This window comes from Mesoplodon mirus (assembly GCF_964341445.2).
Source record: "Mesoplodon mirus genome assembly, chromosome: 14".
NCBI lineage: Eukaryota > Metazoa > Chordata > Mammalia > Artiodactyla > Ziphiidae > Mesoplodon > Mesoplodon mirus.
The window spans coordinates 56,354,054-56,376,134 of NC_138990.1; the positions used below are offsets into that span (position 1 = coordinate 56,354,054).

General features: G+C 40.7%; 1 long non-coding RNA gene across 1 annotated transcript in view; it reads left to right on the forward strand.

The window, feature by feature from the left end:
* Positions 1-20,904, forward strand: part of LOC309815293 — a 117,362-nt gene extending 96,458 nt beyond the window's left edge. The window contains exon 5 of the long non-coding RNA XR_014295837.1: positions 20,765-20,904. This is a non-coding gene — a long non-coding RNA (uncharacterized lncRNA). The remainder of the gene's footprint in view (positions 1-20,764) is intronic.
* Positions 20,905-22,081: the final 1,177 nt, after the last annotated feature.

Below are 22,081 nucleotides of genomic sequence, written 5' to 3' on the forward strand. Positions count from 1 at the left end.
CATGTATGTTCATAGCAGCATGATTCATCATAGCCCTAAAGTGGAAACAACCCAAATATTCACCAATGAAGGATGAGTGGTTTAAAAAAAATGTAGTCTATCTGTAAAATGGAAAGTTGTTCAGGCATAAAAAGGAATGAAGTACTTTTACCTGCTACAACAGGGATGAACCTTGAAAACATTATGCTAAGCGAAGGAATCCAGTCACAGAAGATCACATATTGTATGAACTCATTTAAATGCAATGTCCAGAATAGGGAAATTCAGAGAGACAGAAAATAGGTTATTGGTTGCAAGGGACTGCGGGGGTGGGGTACAGGGGATAGAAAGTGACAGCTAATAGGTACAGCGGTTTCTTTGGCATGCTGAAAAACTTCTGGAGCTAGATACTGGTGATGATTGCCCAATCTTGTGAATGTACTGAAAACCTCTTAATTGTTCACTTTAAAAGGATAAATTTTATAGTGTGTGAACTATATCTCAATTTTAAAAAATTGACAGAAGTTATTGGGTGGTGAGATTGTAGATAATTTTCATTTCTTTGTGTACACAGTCTTATACTGCTTGATTATTTTTTAAAATGAGCAAGTACTATTTTTATATGGAGAGAAAAATAATGGGGATATTCTAACGGGGGAAAACACAAAAATATCAGTTGCACAAAATAAAGTTACCTTGAACTTTCCATACGATGCAATTCATGCATCCTAATCTCAAGTACTTTGCAAGTTGAAAATTTGAACCTCCATTGAGTTAAGTCCTTAAGAAAAAATTCATCACCTTTCTTTATAATTAACATGCAATAGCAAAGATGGAACTATCTAAAATCAGGGAAAAGGGAAAATGGAGTTAATAAGGGGTATTCATAGTCAACGCCAATCTCAGGGAGAGAAATGGTTTCCCAGAGTCAGTCGGGAGCACAGTAATGTACATCTTCCTGTTTCTACACATGGGAAAAAATCAAAACCGCAGCTTCATCTCTTGGATCTACCATCAGAAACATTATAAGCTTAATTAGGTTTTTTGGTTCAAGGCCTCATTTTGCTTTTTTTAAAACATCTTTACTGGAGTATAATTGCTTTACAATGTTGTGTTAGTTTCTACTGTATAACAAGGTGAATCAGCTATACATATACATCTATCCCCATATCTCCTCCCTCTTGCATCTTCCTCCCACCCTCCCTATCCCACTCCTCTAGGTGGTCACAAAGCACCGAGCTGATCTCCCTGTGCTGCATGGCTGCTTCTCACTATCTATCTATTTTACATTTGGTAGGGTATATATGTCCATGCCACTCTCTCACTTCATCCCAGCTTACCCTTCCTCCTCCCGAGTCCTCAAGTCCATCCTCTACGTTGGCGTCTTTATTCCTGTCCTGCCCCTAGGTCCTTCAGAACCTTTTCTTTTTTTTTTTTTTTTTTAAGATTCCATATATACGTGTTAGCATACAGTATTTGTTTTTCTCTTTCTGACATACTTCACTCTGTATGACAGACTCTAGGTCTATCCACCTCACTACAAATAGTTCAATTTCGTTTCTTTTAATGGCTGAGTAATATTCCATTGTATATATGTACCACATCTTCTTATCCATTCATCTGTTGATGGACACTTAGGTTGCTTCCATGTCCTGGCTATTGTAAATAGAACTGCAATGAACATTGTGGTACATGTCTCTTTTTGAATTATGGTTTTCTCAGGGTATATGCCCAGTAGTGGGATTGCTGGGTCATATGGTAGTTTTATTTTCAGTTTTTTTGAGGAACCTCCATACTGTTCTCCATAGTGGCTGTATCAGTTTATATTCCCATCAACAGTGCAAGAAGGTTCCCTTTTCTCCACACCCTCTCCAGCATTTATTGTTCATAGATTTTTTGATGATGGCCATTCTGACCGGTGTGAGGTGATACCACATTGTAGTTTTGATTTGCATTTCTCTAATGATTAGTGACGTTGAACATCCTTTCATGTGTTTGTTGGCAATCTGTATATCTTCTTTGAAGAAATGTCTATTTAGGTCTTCTGCCCATTTTTGGATTGGGTTGTTTGTTTTCTTAATATTGAGCTACATGAGCTGTTGTAAATATTGGAGATTAATCCTTTGTCACTCGTTTCATTTGCAAATATTTTCTCCCATTCTGAGGGTTGTCTTTTTGTCTTGTTTACGGTTTCCTTTGCTATGCAGAAGCTTTTAAGTTTCATTAGGTCCCATTTGTTTATTTTTATTTTTATTTCCATTTCTCTAAGAGGTGGGTCAAAAAGGATCTCGCTGTGATTTATGTCATAGAGTGTTCTGCCTATGTTTTACTCTAAGAGTTTGATAGCTTCTGGCCTTACATTTAGGTCTTTAATCCATTTTGAGTTTATTTTTGTGTATGGTGTTAGGGAGTGTTCTAATTTCATTCTTTTACATGTAGCTGTCCAGTTTTCCCTGCACCACTTATTGAAGAGACGGTCTTTTCTCCATTGTATACTCTTGCCCCCTTTATCAAAGATAAGGTGACCATATGTGTGTGAGTTTATCTCTGGGCTTTCTATCCTGTTACATTGATCTATATTACTGTTTTTGTGCCAGTATCATACTGTCTTGATTATTGTAGCTTTGTAGTATAGTCTGAAGTCCGAGAGCCTGACTCCTCCAGCTCCGTTTTCCTTTCTCAAGGTTGCTTTGGCTATTCAGGGTCTTTTGTGTTTCCATACACATTGTGAAATTCTTTGTTCTAGTTCTGTGAAAAATGCCATTGATAGTTTGATAGGGATTCCATTGAATCTGTAGATTGCTTTGGGTAGTATAGTCATTTTCACAATGTTGATTCTTCCAATCCAAGAACATAGTATATCTCTCCGTGTGTTTGTATCATCTTTAATTTCTTTCATCAGTGTCTTATAGCTTTCTGCATACAGGTCTTTGACTCCTTAGGTAGGTTTATTCCTAGGTATTTGATTCTTTTTGTTGCAAAGGTAAATGGGAATGTTTCCTTAATTTCTCTTTCAGATTTTTCATCATTAGTGTATAGGAATGCAAGAGATTTCTGTGCATTAATTTTGTATCCTGCTACTTTACCAAATTCATTGATTAGCTCTAGTAGTTATCTGGTAGCATCTTTAGGATTCTCTGTGTATAGTATCATGTCATCTGCAAACAGTGACAGTTTTACTTCTTCTTTTCCAATTTGGATTCCTTTTATTACTTTTTCTTCTCTGATTGCTGTGGCTAAAACTTCCAAAACTATGTTGAATAATAGTTGTGAGAGTGGACAACCTTGTCTTGTTCCTGATCTTAGTGGAAATGGTTTCACCATTGAGAACGATGTTGGCTGTGGGTTTGTCATATATGGCCTTTATTATATTGAGGTAAATTCCCTCTATGCCTACTTTCTGGAGGGTTTTTATCATAAATGGGTGTTGAATTTTGTCAAAAGCTTTTTCTTCATCTATTGAGATGATCATATGCTTTTTCTCCTTCAGTTTGTTAATGTGGTATATCACATTGATTGATTTGTGTATGTTGAAGAATCCTTACATTCCTAGGATAAACCCCACTTGATCATGGTGTATGATCCTTTTAATGTGCTGTTGGATTCTGTTTGCTAGTATTTTGTTGAGGATTTTTGCATCTACATTTATCAGTGATATTGGCCTGTAGTTTTCTTTATTTGTGGCATCTTGTCTGCTTTTGGTATCAGGGTGATGGTGGCCTTATAGAAGAGTTAGGGAGTATTCCTCCTCCTGCTATATTTTGGAAGAGTTTGAGAAGGATGGGTGTTACTCTTCTGTAAATGTTTGATAGAATTTGCTTGTGAAGGGTTCTGGTCCTGGGCTTTTGTTTGTTGGAAGATTTTTAATCACAGTTTCAATTTCAGTGCTTGTGATTGGTCTGTTGATATTTTCTATCTCTTCCTGGTTTAGTCTCAGAAGGATGTGATTTTCTAAGGATTTGTCCATTTCTTCCAGGTTGTCCATTTTATTGGCATATAGTTGCTTGTAGTAATCTCTCATGATCTTTTGTATTTCTGTAGTGTCAGTTGTTACTTCTCCATTTCTTTTGTAATTCTATTGATTTGAGTCTTCTCCCTTTTTTTCTTGATGAGTCTGGCTAATGGTTTATCAATTTTGTTTATCTTCTCAAAGAACCAGCTTTTAGTTTTATTTATCTTTGCTATCATTTCCTTCATTTCTTTTTCATTTATTTCTGATCTGATCTTTATGATTTCTTTCCTTCTGCTAACTTTGGGGTTTTTTTGTTCTTCTTTCTCTCAATGCTTTAGGCGTAAGTTTAGGTTGTTTATTTGAGATATTTCTTGTTTCTTGAGGTAGGATTGTATTGCTATAAACTTCTCTCTTAGAACTGCTTTTGCTGCATCCCATAGGTTTTGGGTCGTCGTGTCTCCATTGTCATTTGTTTCTAGGTATTTTTTAATTTCCTCTTTGATTTCTTCAGTGATCTCTTGGTTATTTAGTAGTGTATTTTTTAGCCTCCATGTGTTTGTATTTTTTACAGATTTTTTCCTGTAATTGATATCTAGTCTCCTAGTGTTGTGGTCAGAAAAGATACTTGATACGATTTCAATTTTCTTAAATTTACCAAGGCTTGATTTGTGACCCAAGATATGATCTATCCTGGAGAATGTTCCATGAGCTCTTGAGAAGAAAGTGTAATATGCTGTTTTTGGATGGAATGTCCTATAAATATCAATTAAGACCATATTGTTTAATGTATCATTTAAAGCTTGTGTTTTCTTATTTATTTTCATTTTGGCTGATCTGTCCATTGGTGAAAGTGGGGTGTTAAAGTCCCTACTATGATTGTGTTACTGTCGATTTCCCCTTTTATGGCTGTTAGCATTTGCCTTATGTATTGAGGTGCTCCTATGTTGGGTGCATAAATATTTACAATTGTTATATCTTCTTTTTGGATTGATCCCTTGATCATTATGTAGTGTCCTTCTTTGTCTCTTGTAATAGTCTTTATTTTAAAGTTTATTTTGTGTGATACGAGAATTGCTATTCCAGCTTTCTTTTGATTTCCATTTGCATGGAATATCTTTTTCCATCCCCTCACTTTCAGTCTGTATGTGTCCCTAGGTCTGAAGTGGGTCTCTTGTAGACAACGTATGTATGGGTCTTGTTTTTGTATTCATTCAGCCAGTCTATGTCTTTTGGTTGGAACATTTAATCTATTTACATTTAAAGTAGTTATCAATATGTGTGTTCCTATTACCATTTTCTTAATTTTTTTGTTTCTTATTGTAAGTCTTTTCCTTCTCTTGTGTTTCCTGCCTAGAGAAGTTCCTTTAGCATTTGTTGTAGAGCTGGTTTGGTGGTGCTGAATTCTCTTAGCTTTTGCTTATCTGTAAAAGTTTTAATTTCTCTGTTGAATCTGAATGAGATCATTTCTGGGTAGAGTAATCTTGCTTGTAGCTATTTCCCTTTCATCACTTATTTTAAATATGTCCTTCCAGTCCCTTCTGGCTTGCAGAGTTCTGCTGAAAGATCGGCCGTTAACCTTATGGGGATTCCCTTGTATGTAAATTGTTGCTTTTCCCTTGCTGCTTTTAATATTTTTCTTTGTATTTAATTTTTGATAGTTTGATTAGTATGTGTCTTGACATGTTTCTCCCTGGATATTTCCTGTATGGGACTCTCTGTGCTTCCTGGACTTGACTGACTATTTCCTTCCCCATATTAGGGAAGTTTTCAACTATAATCTCTTCAAATATTTTCTCAGTCCCTTTTTTTCCCCTCTTCTTCTGGGACTCCTATAATTCGAATGTTGCTGTGTTTAGTGTTGTCCCAGAGGTCTCTGAGACTGTCCTCAATTCTTTTCATTCTTTTTTCTTTATTCTGCTCTGCGGTAGTCATTTCCACTATTTTATCTTCCAGTTCACTTATCCGTTCTTCTGCCTCAGTTATTCTGCTATTGATTCCTTCTCGAGTGTTTGTAATTTCATTTATTGTGTTGTTCATCATTGTTTGTTTGCTCTTTAGTTCTTCAAGTCCTTGTTAAACGTTTCTTGTATTTTCTCCATTCTATTTCCAAGATTTTATGTATCTTTACTATCATTACTCTGAATTCTTTTTCAGGTAGACTGCCTATTTCCTCTTCATTTGTTTGGTCTGGTGTGTTTTTTTCCTTGCTTCTTCATCTGCTGTGTATTTCTCTGTCTTCACATTTTGCTTCACTTACTATGTTTGGGGTCTCCATTTCACAGGCTGCAGGTTCGTAGTTCCCATTGTTTTTGGTGTCTGCTTCCAGTGGGTAAGGTTGGTTCAGTGCCTTGTGTACACTTCCTGGTGGAGGGGACTGGTGCCTGTGTTCTGGTGGATGAGGCTGGATCTTTTCTTTCTGGTGGGCAGGACCACGTCTGGTGGTGTTTTTGTGTGTCTGTGAACTTATTATGATTTTAGGCAGGCTCTCTGCTAATGTGTGTGTTTGTGTTCCTGTCTTGCTAGTTGTTTTGCATAGGGTGTCAAGCCTTGTAGCTTGCTGGTCATTGAGTGGAGCTGGGTCTTAGCGTTGAGATGGAGATCTCTGGGAGAGCTTTCACTGTTTGATATTACATGGGGCCGGGAGGTCTCTGGTGGACCAATGTCCTGAACCTGGCTCTCCCACCTCAGAGGCTCAGGCCTGACACCCGGCCAGAGTACCAAGACCCTGTCAGCCACATGGCTCAGAAGAAAAGAGAGAAAAAAAAGAAAGAAAGAAAGGAAGGAAGGAAAGAAAAGAAAGTTATTAAAATAGAAAAAAAATATTTAAATAAAAAAATAAAAAAGTAATAAAAAAGAGAGACAAAGAAAGAAGAGAGCAACCAAATAAAGAAACAAATCCACCCATGATAACAAGTGCTAAAAACTATACTAAAAAAAACAAGAAAAACAAACAAACAAAAAAACGGACAGTCAGAGCCTAGGACAAATGGCAAAAGCAAAGCTGTACTGACAAAAATCACACAAAGAATCATACACATACACACTCACAGAAAGACAAAAAGGAAAAAAAATAAAAAAAATATATATATATCTAAATAAAAACTGGAAGAGAGCAACCACATCAATAAACAAATCTACCAATGATAATAATCTCTAGATACTAAACTAAGATAAACATAAAACCAGAAACAAATTAGATGCAGAAAGCAAACCCCAAGTCTACAGTTGCTCCCAAACTCCACCTCCTCAATTTTTGGATGATTCATTGTCTATTCAGGTATTCCACAGATGCAGGGTACATCAAGTTGATTGTGGAGATTTAATCCGCTGCTCCTGAGGCTGCTGGCAGAAATTTCCCTTTCTCTTCTTTGTTCCTACAGCTCCTGGGGATCAGCTTTGGATTTGGCCCCGCCTTTGCGTGTAGGTCCCCTGAGGGCGTCTGTTCCCCACCCAGATGGGATGGGGTTAAAGGAGAGGCTGATTAGGGGGCTCTGGCTCACTCAGGTCGGGGGGAGGGAGGGGTCCGAATGCGGGGCAAGCCTGTGGAGGCAGAGGCCAGCATGACGTTGCTACAGCCTGAGACGGGCCATGTGTTCTCCTGGGGAAGTTGTCCCTGGATCCCGGGACCCTGGCAGTGGCGGGCTGCACAGGCTCCGGGGAGGGGAGGTGTGGATAGTGACCTGTGCTTGCACACAGGCTTCTTGGTGGCTGCCTCAGCAGCCTTAGCATTTCATGCCCATCTCTGGTGGCTGTGCTGATAGCCGGGGCTCATGCCTGTCTCTGGAGCTCGTTTAGATGGTGCTCTGGATTACCTCTCTTCACGCACCCCGAAACAATGGTCTCTTGCCTCTTTGGCAGCTCCACACTTTTTCCCGGACTCCCTCCTGGCTAGCTGTGGTGCACTAGCCCCCTTCAGGCTGTGATCACGCAGCCAACCCCAGTCCTCTCCCTGGGATCCGAGCCTCAGCTCCCAGCCCCCGCCCGCCCCAGCGGGTGAGCAGACAAGCCTCTCGGGCTGGTGAGTGCCGGTCGGCACCGATCCTCTGTGTGGGAATCTCTCCGCTCTGCCCTCTGCACCCCTGCTGCTGTGCTCTCCTCTGTGGCTCCGAAGCTTCTCCCCCACCCACCCCCCGTTTCCCCCAGTGAAGGGGTTTCCTAGTGTGTGGAAACCTTTCCTTCTTCACAGCTCCCTCCCACTGGTGCAGGTCCTGTCCATATTCTTTTGCCTCTGTTTTTCCTGTTTTCTTTTGCCCTGCCCAGGTATGTGGGGAGTTTCTTGCCTTTTGGGGAGTCTGAGCTGCCAGCGTTCAGCAGGTGTTCTGTAGGAGTTGTTCCACATGTAGATGTATTTCTGATGTATTTGTGGGGAGGAAGTGATCTCCACGTCTTACTCCTCTGCCATCTTGAAGGTGCCCCCTCATTTTACTTTCGAGTGAACCTGACTGCTAACATCCTAGTCAGGAAACAATTTTTTTCAGGAAAGAGGTGTGGGAATTAGGGGATTCAAGAGAAGTGAGCTGGAGACCCAGTCCAGGGTGTTCAAGCTGACATCAGAATGTGGGATGTCTTTCAGCAGGGGAGGGGCTGTCAAGTCTGAGAGAGTGAGCCACATTCAGAATGGAGATTTAGACCAAGTTAAGGCTGCAGAGGGACTCAAGCATCTCCCTGACGCACTCAACAGGAATTTTCCGAGGACCCAGCAAGTGCCATTGACTCCTCTGTATTCAAGGTTGACTGGAGAATCAGTAGCTAGTGTCTCTTTCATAGTCTGAACTTAACGTTAAAGGAGGTGAGTGAACAATATTCCAAGAGCCACAAAATTCCAACAGGCCAGCAGGCATGAAATATGTCCTATTGAGCAGGCAAGGATTCTGCCTGCGAGGGATTTATAGTAAAATACAGCAGATGAGAGAGACTCACATGTAATCAGCAGAAAACTAGTGCTTGGAAGAGTTATACTTATGTGTAGGTGTGTATAAGCTATTTCTATTTCTAGAAAGGCCATGGCTTAGGTTCTTTACAAATAGTGCACCATAAATGGAATTGTCCAAAACATTGCTGTTAGTCACAGTTTTGATCTGAAAGGTCAAAAAGAACTTGAAAAAAAACCCAAACAAACAAACAAAAAAAACCTGTGACATCAGAATTTTGTTCAATGTTCTTTGGCCAGGAGCAGTCATACATGACACAGTGATGTCGCTTATTACTCATGATTCATTATTTGAAGAAGAAAAGGGCAAAGAAGTTGTTCTCTCTTAAAACTCTGGCAAGAAAATACAAGGTCTTGCTATGCCCTTCCTAAAACAACTTCCTGAAGAACAGAACGAAAACCACAAACAGCACAGCACCTCAGACCATTTTCGCCCAGCATTTCTGATAATATTTTGCTAATTCTAATCTGCAACACAGATTACATTAGCAAGGTGTAACAAGAAGCAGTCAGTGTTTATAAAGTATGTTTTCTCCTTAGCCCTGCCTGACACTGTACCCCAGAGGTGGCAGGAACCTGTGGGTCTCACATCAGAGATGGCAGACAGGGACTTAATATGGTGCCTGATCGCTGAAGTTCTGCTAACGAGCACTGATACTAATCTGTATAGAATCTGTGTCTCGTATATAAGGTACAGATATTTGGAGTTTACTACTAATCTGGGAAAGAGAGGCCGCCAGAGCTGGGAGAGTGCATGCTGATTTTATTCAAGCATGTTGAACTGTGTCCAGCATATAGTAGGCTTTCAATAAATATATGTTTTTAAGTGATGAATGAATAAATGAAATACTACTAGGGCACAGATGCATGTATATGTGTATATACAGGTATACACATACATATATAAACATATATAATTCATACATATGTATACATAGGAGTTGGCTCACACACTTATGGAGACTGAGGAGTCCAGACCCAGGAGAGCCAATGGTATAGTTCCAATTCCAGTCTGAAGGCCCTGAGAAGCAGAAGAGCTGATGGTATAAGTAAATTCCAGTCCAAGTTCGAGTCTGAAGGCAAGAGAAGATCAATGTCCCAGTTCAAAGGCAGTCAGGCATAGAGAGGAAATTTGTTCTTACTCATCCTTTTATTCTATGCAGGCCTTCAATTGATTAGATGAGGCCCACCCACACTGGGGAGGACAATCTGCTTTACTCAATCTACAGATTCAAACATTAATCTCATCTGGAAACATCCTCAGAGACACACCCAGAAATAATGTTTCAACAAATATCAGGGGCACCCTGTGGTCCAGGCAAGTTGACACATATATATTCTCCAAATCCCTTACCCATCCTACTCCCATTTTAGGACAAGTTGCATGAACCAAGCAACTTTTCTATGACTTTTGTAAGGAATGAATGCATTTGTGAGGCTAAAGTGGATGGTTTAGATCAAAATTTTCTGGGCACGGAGCTAATTGGCACAAAAGTAGATTGGTGATTTCTGACAGCATTCAGTGCCTACCGGATACACTTGATTAGTTTGTACTGTGCTCCCTTAATCATCAACCACACTGTAATACTAGGATAATCAAACCAATGTCAGAGTGTGGGATGCACAGAGGACAGGTAAAGGGCAGAGTCTGAGCAGGTGGCTAGATCAGAGAGCAGAGAGGTGGGCTAAGCAGAGGCCGCAGTTAATAGGAAACATCTCAGCTAAGAGTTTTCAACTGAAATCACCTGAGGAGCTTTAAGATCTGCCCAAGCCTTCCTCCAGACCAATTAAACCTCTTGGGACGTGGGAGATGGTGGCACCAAAGTGCAAGTGTTTTTAAATGTTCCTCAAACTCTTCTAAAGTGCAGCCTGGATGGAGAGTCCCTGTTCTGGGGTCCCTGTTCAATCAGTTCTTTACTAGAAGAGAGTGAGGCGGATCCTTTGTGAAAACCAATTCAGTGGAGAATAGTGGTTCCCAAACATGACTGCACATAGGAATCACCTGGGGAAGCTTCAAAACCCACCTATGCCTGGGATCCACCCCCAGAGGTTGTGATTGAATGGATCTGGGGTGTAGCCTGAGCTTTGGAATTTTAAAGAGATCCCCCAGAAATGCACAATCTCTAGCCCCACTCCAGATCTTAGAATCAGAATTTGCATATAAATTTTTTAAAAGTTGTGGTAAAATACAGTTATCCCTCAGTATCTGAAAGGGATTGGTTCCAGGAACCCTGCTGATACCAAAATCTGCAGAGGCTCAAGTCCCTTACATAAAATGGTGTAGTATTTGCATATAACCTACACACATCCTCCAGTATACTTTAAATCATCTCTAGATTACTTATAATACCTAATACAATGTAAATGCTATATAAATAGTTGTTGGTGAGTGGCAAATTCAAGTTTTGCTTTTGGGAACTTTCTGGAATTTTTTCCCAAATATTTTCAATCCACCTTTGGTTGAATCTGTGGATATGGAATCCATGGATATGAAGGGTCAACTGTACACATAACATAAAATTTACCATCTTTTTTTTTTTTTTTTTTTTTTTTGCGGTACGTGGGCCTCTCACCGTTGTGGCCTCTCCCGTTGCGGAGCACAGGCTCCGGACGCGCAGGCTCAGCGGCCATGGCTCACGGGCCCAGCCGCTCCGCGGCATGTGGGATCTTCCCAACCGGGGCATGAACCCGTGTCCCCTGCATCGGCAGGCAGACTCTCAACCACTGCGCCACCAGGGAAGCCCCTAAAATTTACCATCTTAATCATTTTTTAAGTGTACAGTTTAATACTGCTAAGTATATTCACATTATTGTGCAATCAATCTCCAGAATTGTTTTCATTTTGCAAAACTGAAACTCTATATCCATTAAACAACAACTTCCCATTCTCCGGGCTCTGTGTGGGATGCACTCTGCAGGCCTGCAAGCTTTGTAGTTGCCCAGCCTTGAAACTAAAGAAAGAGCCGGGAGACAGCAACAGAGACATCCATGATTTATTGGACAGGGCATCTTACACATCCAAAACAAGGGTCCTGGAGCGACACCTCACCATGTATGGCAGATGGCAGGTAGAACATGGCAGCAACCTTTGTTACTTGGGAGAGGAGGCTACCATTTATAGTGGGAATTGATGTCAGGTTGGCTTATCAGTTACCAGGGAAACCAGCAGCTGAGACACATCCCTCACAACCCCTCAGGTCAACAATTATCACGAGGGTGGCTGTTCTGGTCTAAGGATTAGAATCATCACTAGCTGGGCAGGGGGCGAGCACATTTCACACGAGCAGAGTGTAGGTGCTGCAGTGACTGGTTGAGTAGGGGATGTACAGGAGAGAGCGAGAGAATAGCCATCTTGAGTGGCCTGACCATACTCCACCGTTCTACTTCTCTTCTCTATGAATTCGACTATTCCAGGTACTTCATATAAGTGAAATCATACAGTGTTTGTGTTTATGTGACTGGTTTATTTCACTTAGCTTAATGCCTCAAGGTTCATCTATATTGTAGCATGTGTCAGAATTTCCTTTTTAAGGCTGAATAAAGTTCCATTGTATATATATACCACAGCTTATTTATCCATTCATCTGTCAGTGGGCATTTGAGTTGCTTCCACCTCTTGGTTATCACGAATAGTGCTACTGTGAATATGGGTGTACAGATATCTCCTCGAGACCTTGCTTTCAGTTCTTCTGGGTGTATCCAGAAGTGGAATTGCTGGATTATAGAACAGTTCTATTTTTAAAAGTTTCAGGACCCACCATACTATTTTCCACAGAAGGTGCACCACTTTACATTTCCACCAACAGTGTACAAGGGTTCCAGCATCTCTCTTTTCTTGCTAACACTTGTTATTTTCTGGGTTTTTTTTTTTGTTTGTTTGTGTTTATTTTTGATAGTAGCTATCCTAATGGATGTGAAGTGCAGAATCTGCATTTTAATCAGATCCGCAGGTGATTGTGTTTGGTTACAGATTGAGAAGCTTCTCTACTGCCCAGGCTGGTTCTCTGGCTGGCACATTGCCTCCTTACCATGCATTCTCCCATATTTGGTAGCACTGACTATGGTGTTGTGTTGTCAGTGTTCATTTGGCTTTCCAGTTTTCTACAAATGACTATTACGGCTTGATCCTGTTCAACCTCTGCTCTTTGCACTATTGTTCTTTGGCAACTTTGGTGAAAAGTGCCCTCTGGGCTCATGTATAGAGGGTTTCCATCCAGGGGGAAGCTGAGTCCTGCTCCTGAGGTCCCATGTGGTCCAATCTCTGCAAGGACACAGAATAAAAAGAAACAGCCCAAATAGGCCAAAGCAATGAAGAGGAAGTCCAACTTTACCTTAGAGTTGCCAAACCATTTAAAAAGGAATGAAGACCAGGACACCCAAAAACATTTCTTTTTTTTTTTTTTTTTTTTTTTGCGGTACACAGGCCTCTCACTGTTGTGGCCTCTTCCGTTGCGGAGCACAGGCTCCGGACGCGCAGGCTCAGCGGCCATGGCTCACGGACCCAGCCACTCCACGGCATGTGGGATCCTCCCGGACCGGGGCACGACCCCGTGTCCCCTGCATCGGCAGGCGGACTCTCAACCACTGCGCCACCAGGGAAGCCCATCTCCTTAAGTGTTTACCTTTTCTTCCTCCAAGACTGAATCCCCAGAGTTCTGGAACTGTTTGGGAAAGGTGCATACTTCTCCAAGGGCCAGGGAGGGACCAATGGGCAGAGAAAGACAGCATTTTCTATTTGTGTATGTGTGTGGAGTGAGGGTTACATGGAGACTGAAAACTCTTGTTCATGGCTGGCTTGCACATTTGTCTCCTCTACTGGATTGTGAGTTCACCAAGGGCTCCTTGTCTTACCCCATGTGTATCTTCTGTCATAGTCCAGTTTCTGATCCATGGTGCATGTTCATATATGTGTGACAGCTGACTTCTTGGTGGCCTAATCTAGGTATAGGGGAGGAACAAAATTCTTTTTCTCTCTATCCTCCTAGGTTCTTCAGCTGGGGCTCTGCAAATTAGACTGACACAAGACAGATTAACAAGAGAAAACAAACAGAAACTTATTAACCTGTGTATGCACAGGTGGGAGTCCTCAGAGATGAGTAACTCAAAGAGGTGGTTAGAACTTGGGCTTATATTGCATCTTAACAAAAGAACAATACATTTTTAGAGAAATGACAGGACAACGGAAAGGGACTTTGAGTTTCTGGTGGTGGGAGGAAAGTGGGGAATGTAACTAGATAGAGGGACTAGGAGAAGATAAGGGCTAATTAGTTAAGTTTGTTATGTAGATTCCTCTGGTGCTGTCTCTAGGCAGATAAGGGTCTAGGGTTGTCGCTGATGGTTAACTTCTGTCTTTCTTGGAAGAGAGGAGAGAGGGGGAAACTTTACAAATTTTTATCCTGCTTTTAGGCAAATAAGGGCAGGGCAGAGAACTTTTTTTGTGTCTTATTCTTCCCAACTGTCTTCAGCTCAAAATAATCAATTGTCAAAGTGGCATATTTCAGGGTGGCATATTCTGTTACTCTTCATGGATAACCTAGAGTCTATGTGTTCATTATGCTACCTCTGAAAAAGGGTCCCACAATACTCATGTTACAGCATCACCTAGGATTCACTGCCTTCCTCCCCAGTGTCATAGAAATAAAGCTTCTCAAGGGCCTCAGTGGCTCTTATATCCTCCAGCATGTAGCTGACATTCTCAACAAGACTCCTTGATGGAGATGATATTTTGAAAATTCAGAATCCAGCAGATCCCTCTGGAAGTGATATTTCATTGCTGCCTCTCATCTATTAAATCCATGCTTGTTTCTGACCCAGAGCTGGGTACAGATCTTCTTTCTTATTTATAAGCAGTATATTCTCGAAATTGATTCACCACTATATACCCCTGCTCCTAAGGACAGATGGTAACTTTTCCTTGTCTTTCCTGTTTTTGAACATGGATATTAATCTGGGGACTAAACATTAGGAGAAGTGCACTGTTTCCATAGCACATGAGTGACCTTCTCCTGTGGTCCTCAGGAAGCTGGACCTAGGAAAGAACTTCAGTATTCACCAACATACTAAGCTGTAAATATCACACTGTTCAACTTGTAACATTAATCTTTCTGTGACTCTAGGCATAAAATAAGGAAAATACCACAACTTACTACAGCAAGTCAATGGGCCAGTGAGATGGATGCTGTTATGTTTCAAAATTGTGCCAAGTTTATGTTGATAAAGTGACTTTCTTCTGGGAATCTAAAAAACAGTGCCTATGGTTCTAAGCCTGTGTGACTCTGACTTTGTTTTAGGTTTACATAAAACAGGAAACTGACCCAATGTGGCCTCATTTGTCTTCATAACTCCTCTACTGATGGAATTTATAGTGGGTATAGTGTTATTATTCTTTCCCTACTGAGGCCTAGAGAGATTAAGCTTTCAGTTAAACTAGCAAATTCTGTATTTGTTCCAGAACCAAAAGAAAACGAATAGGTCCGTGGCTATGTCTACATCAAAAAACAAAACTTTAAAAATTGCTGTTATATGGTGGAAATGAGGACATTTTGTTAATCAAAAGCAGTTGAGTCTCACAGACTGAGTCTATTCAAGGCTGGGTTAGAATTGACTTGTCAATCTCATGGAACAACTTGTCAGTTCAGCCTAACCACCACTTTGATGGATTAAAAAGCCAAACAAACTTAGAATGTTTGAATGATCTACCATCTAACTTGACTGTGTGTGGACCAGCAGCATGTGGAATGTTAAAATTAATACAGTCTTTCTAATCACCTTCAAGAAAAATAATCTGACTCTAAATTCTCATTCTTGGGCATTTATCTTATAGGAAAGGCCCAGATAGCTCCACATCCTTCCTTCCACATCCATTGAGTACAGTGTGAATTTTGACATGGTCCGTATTTCCGTTAGGAGTTTTGGGGGTGTTTTTGTTTCTGTTTTTTAAAATTTTTATTGGAGTATAGTTGCTTTACAATGTTGTGTTAGTTTCTACTGTACAGCAAAGTGAATCGGCTATATGTATACCTATATCCCCCTTTTTTTGGATTACCTTCCCATTTAGGTCACCACAGAGCATTGGATAGAGTTCCCTGTGCTATACAGTAGGTTCTCATTAGTTATCTATTTTATACATAGTATCAATAGTGTATATATGTCAATCACCATCTCCAAATTCATCCCCCCCACCCTTCCCCCTTGGTATCCATACGTTAGTTCTCTACATCTGTGTCTCTCTTTCTGCTTTGAAAATGAGATCATCTCTACCATTTTTTTTTAGATTCCGCATATATGCATTAATATACAATATTTATTTTTCTCTTTCTGACTTACTTCACTCTGCATGACAGTCTCTAGGTCCATCCACATCTCTACAAATGACCCAATTTTATTCCTTTTTATGGCTGAGAAATATTCCATTGTATATAGGTACCACATCTTCTTTATCCATTCCTCTGTCGATGGACATTTAGGTTGCTTCCATGTCCTGGCTATTGTAAAGAGTGCTGTAATGGACATTGGGGTGCATGAGTCTTTTTGAATTATGGTTTTCTCAGGGTATATGCCCAGGAGTGGGATTGCTGGGTCATATGATAGTTCTATTTTTAGTTTTTTAAGGAACCTCCATACTGCTCTCCATAGTGGCTGTATCACTCTACATTCCCACCAACAGTGCAAGAGGGTTCCCTCTTCTCCACACCCTCTCCAGCATTTATTGTTTGTAGATTTTTTGATGATGACCATTCCGACTGTGTGAGGTGATACCTCATTGTAGTTTTGATTTGCATTTCTCTAACAATTAGTGATGTTGAGCATCTTTTCATGTGCCTCTTGGTCATCTGTATGTCTTCCTTGGAGAAATGTCTATTTAGGTCTTCTGCCCATTTTTTGGCTGGGTTTTTGTTTTTTTGATATTGAGTTGCATGAGCTGTTTGTATATTTTGGAGATTAATCCTTTGTCAGTTGCTTCGTTTGCAAATATTTTCTCCCATTCTGAGGGCTGTCTTTTGGTTTTGTTAATGGTTTCCTTTGCTGTGCAAAAGCTTTTAAGTTTCATTAGGTCCCATTTGTTTATTTTTGTTTTTATTCCCATTTCTCTAAGAGGTGGGTCAAAAAGGATCTCACTGTGATTTATGTCATAGAGTGTTCTTCCTATGTTTTCCTCTAAGAGTTGTATAGTGTCTGGCCTTATATTTAGGTCTTTAATCCATTTTGAGTTTATTTTTGTGTATGGTGTTACGGAGTGTTCTAATTTCATTCTTTTACATGTAGCTGTCCAGTTTTCCCAGCACCACTTATTGAAGAGGCTGTCTTTTCTCCATTGTATATTCTGGCCTCCTTTGTCATAGATCAGGTGACCATAGGTTGTTAGGAGTTTTGTTTAGCTCTTAGTGCAGGAAACCTGAAATAATAATACTTATACAAGATAGAAGTTCCTTTTTCTCACATGTGAAAGAAGCATAGAGAATTGGTGTAGCTCAGAGGCAGGACATGAAGATTCTTTGCCTGTGGGTGAAAGCAAATTGCTTCTGGTATTTTAGGCTTATTGTGATAGAGAGAAAAGCATTGGTAGCCGTAATGACTGCATACTAGATGGCCAGAGTGCTGTCAGTTTGCTTCAGTACAGACAGCTTTAGGTAGAGTGGTAGCAACAGAGGTGACTGATTAAGCTTTTGATAATCCACTATCATGCTCTAAGATCCATCTAGTCACTACACATGTTAAGCAGGTGAGTTAAATGAGGACATAATAGAAAGCACCCGTTCCTTTAGTTTTTTTTGATGGTGGAACTCATTTCCCGACTTCTCTTAAAAATATAGCATTACTTTTGGTTTACTATTTTCTTAGGAAAAGACAGTCACAATAGTGCTCACTTTGGGTCAGGAAGCCAATGTGAGGATTCTGCTATTTACCAGATTTATCCATTCAGACTGTAATTCAGGAACTAGGGCAAATAACCAGAGGTTGGATTAACAGAAACTTTGTTCCCACCATGAGATGGACTTGGACTCAAACTTCATTTATCACTGGATCCCCATAGGTAAGTCTCTGCTCTGCGCTTGTGTGGGGGAACAGTGACATTCTGGGTCCTTGAGGGTTAGCACAAATCCAAAGCCATGTCAATAATTTGTGACAGGTATATTTCCCTTTCTCTAGTACACAGTTATGTTGGTAAATGTATGCAGTTACTTTTGGTGAAGGGATAGAGGAAGATTTTCATAGGTTCTTACAATGTGCTTCCTCAAGGTTTCTCCTTTTCATTCACTGAACTGAGAGTCTGGATATTGGAAATAGGCCAAGATTCTCTAGTGATGATTTAAGTCAGGTATGATGATTTAAGTCTAGGTTCACCAGGCTTAGAAGATTTTTCAGTTTTACAGGTCAAGTACATCCCTCATAGGCTGCCTATCTAGTTCAGTTTTAGAAACACCGTGATCAGTTAGCCACCATCAAAAGATCCCTGGAAGTCAAATCATTTTGCTATTATAATCACTGCGTCTACTCTGTTTCTGGCACTTAAATCCTACTATTTAGTGTCTGCCCCTCTGGACATCCATCAACCCTGCTGAAATAAGGGAACTAATTTTAATAGCAGTATCTCCCACCTTCATCCCCAGAGTACAGTAGAAATTCAACAAAGTACTCTCCAAGGATTCTGGTTCTCTCTTCATCAATGTTTTCTCCAACGCCTGAGAAAAGGGAGTGTCTCTAGTCTTAGTTTCAGTGTATGCTAGATGTTTTGTATGATAAATCCATTCCAATATTTTTATCTCCTTAAGTCTCTAGAGTCATAGCATTTCAACTTCCTTCAGTGCTAGGCCACAGTGGACTCCGGGTTTCAGTTGACCAACCGAGTTAACAATTGGCTCAAGCTAAGGAGAATGAATGCAGAATCTCTGGTTAGTGTATCCATGCTAATAATTTGGCCCATAAAATTATGTTTCTGGTAGAATACCCAATATATTGTCTAGGCTTTTGCCAATATTAATTTTAGCAAAATTTTGCAATTCTTTTGGCATGTGAATCTTTTCCTTCCACGTTTGGCTTTTTAAATTGGCCCCTAAGGACATGCTAGATCTTGAACTAGTTACAAGTCTGCAGGGAATGAAGGATCACAGGTGTAAGGCAGGAGAACTGGAATTCCTGTAGGTGATAACTGTCTCAGATGAGGTCACTATATGATCTTCAAGCAGGGCCACGTGAGCATCTTTAGACAGGGGAGGAGGACTGCTTCTTTTGGTAAGAGAGGTGCAGTGGAGTTTGAGCGTACTCAGAATCATCTGGATCCTCCCAAATGCCCTCATTCCAATTCTTGTGGCCCCCTTTCCCAAATAATGCCCTGACTTTCATATATGACATCTAATGAGGACATGAATTCAACCTACATTGAAATTCAGTAACCACCCAGATCTGACTCTGTGTTTGCCTTGCATTTGGCCATGACAGCCCTGTGACTATAAGAGATAAAAAAATTCTTTTAGAGGAGTCCTAAAAGCTCCCTGTTTCTCTAACAATACCTTAGTATGAGAATTTAAATTCTTTAGCCTGTCTTCATTTTTAAAAGCTCACAGAAGCTAATAGAGGCAGCCATCCCAACCCCTATTTTTATATTCCTTAGCCCCATGTAATAAGTGGGAAAACAATCAAAAGGGAAGCCAAAATTTGGCTTCAATAGACACTTGATTCCAAATGACAAAAGATAGTCATTTACATTGCTATTTTACCATCCCACATACCATGGGTTACTAGTGTCCCATCATTTAATGATATCCTAATACTTATTCCAAGCCCAAATAGGTCAGATAAGTCAATCTAATGTTCCATGTCCTTGAAATCTGTTGATTGCAACCACTTATAGTCCAATTTTTGTGTTGGTCAGAGTTCTTTATTTGTAATCAATGAATTTTCTCTGGTTACCTTAAGCAGAAAGGAATTTATTCGGGGAAACAGAGCTTAAAGAAGCATTACAAGTGTTGAAGAAACAGACTTTAGTTAGGCTTCCGGGAATAACCCCAGTGTGCTCTTCCACATTCCAAAACGACCTTCCAAAGGAGTTACAGCATCTGCTATGATCAGGAAGCCACCACACTGCTGCTTCCAGTTCATGCCAGAAATATGAATGCCTCATGCCGTGCCTCTTCCCTGTACAACTCGGGGTTTTTTGTTTTTTGGGTTTTTTTGCGGTACGCGGGCCTCTCACTGTTGTGGCCTCTCCTGTTGCGGAGCACAGGCTCCGGACGTGCAGGCTCAGCGGCCATGGCTCACGGGCCCAGCTGCTCCATGGCATGTGGGATCTTCCCGGACCGGGGCATGAACCCGTGTCCACTGCATCGGCAGGCAGACTCTCAACCACTGCGCCAGCAGGGAAGCCCTACAACTCGGTTTTGAATCAGTCTAATACGGGTGCATCTGATTGGCGGAATGTGAATTACCCTAGGTATCCTGCACAAGAACTGGGAGATACAAGTTTTTATTTGTTTATTTGTTGTTGAGAAGACAGGAGCTACAGAGTGAAGAACTATCAAAATGTTAAGAAGGTGTTCAGAATATTTTTGGACATCTGAGAAGGAGCCTGGAGAATAGAAAAGGGAAGAGCAGTGGGCATTTTTTTCTTGGATTGGGTGGTAGGCCCACAAGGATTCGTTATTTATTTATTTATTTTGGCTGCACCGTGCCACTTGCAGGATCTTAGTTCCCCGACCAGGGATCGAACCCTCACCTTTGGCAGTGAACTCGTGGAGTCCTAACCACTGAACTGCTGGGGAATTCCCAGGATTCATTATTTTTCTAATACTTTATAATGAATACATATGTGTATTAGTCTGGCTTCTCCAGAGAAACAGACCAATAAGATCGTTCTATCTATCTATCTGTGTATCTGTGTATGTATGTATCTATCTATCTATCAGGAATTATCCTATGTGAATATGGAAGCTGAAAGGTCCCAAGATCTGCAGTCGGCAAGCTGGAGACCCAGGAGAGTCAATGATAGAGTTCCAGTCTGAGTCTGAAGGCTAAAGACCAATGTCCCAGCTCAAACACCATTAGGCAGAGGGTAAGAATTCTTTCTCACTCAGCCTTTTACTCAACTCAGGCCTTCAAAAGGCCCACCCACAAGGGGGAGGGCAATTGGCTCTATTCAATCCACCAATTCAAATGCTAATCTCAACCAGAAACACCCTTGCAGACACACCCAAAAGTAATGTTTAAACCAAATATCTGGTCACTCCGTGACCCAGTCAAATGGACACACATCAATTTTATATATATATATATCAAAGAATACTATTTTCATTATGAGATATAAAGAACGATTTTGGGATAACTACAAGTGACTGATGGCCACTACAAAACGTAGTCCCTGTTCTTAAGGTTTTGACTGAGTTTAAGTGTAAATGCTTGGGGAACGAGCCGTTTTTTAAGTTGCTATTAGTCATTTGTATCTTGGTTTGAAGGCAAATGAGTGGGTTGTTGAATGGAGTTTGGAGAGAGAGACAGAATTTAATCTAGGTATTTGAGGAGTGGAAAGGTTGAGGGAACCATTGAAGGAAGAAAGGAGGAAAGAATGGGAGTCTGAGGGCTCTGAGGCAGATTTCTGCTATTTCACATTGTGGTTGGAACTGCGCTAACTCCTGGCACTTGCTTGAGGTAGTTTTCATTTTTATTTTTTCACCTTAAAGGATATTGGAATTTTCATGGGACTTCCCTGGTGGTCCAGTGGTTAAGACTCTGCGCTCCCAATGCAGGGGACCCTGGTTCGATCCCTGGTCAGGGAACTAGATCCCGCCTGCTGCAGCTAAGACCCAGTGTAGCCAAATAAATAAATAAATATTAAAAAATAAAAATAAAGAAAAAATAAAAGATATTGGCATTTTCAGGTGTCAACAGATTATTTCCAATCTGTTATGTATCTATCAGTATGCCCAGTTTTCATTTTTTCATATACATGGCGGGACTCCGAATTAAAACTTGCTCTTCCAGCCTGTCTTTCTGGTTCTCCGGGTATTAGTCCACACTATTAGAAAGCGCAGGTGGGGTCATATACTTCATTATCTGCTGCTATTTGTTTCAGTCTTGGATTGGAGGAGCCAATGAGCAGAAATTGCACAAGGGAACTTTCTTCAAACCTTCAGTTTATGAATAATGCATAACTCGCCGTGACTCATCAAAAGCAATGGTAAACAAACCCTCAACAGTTGGCCACCTCCTCAGCAATCCACAGACAG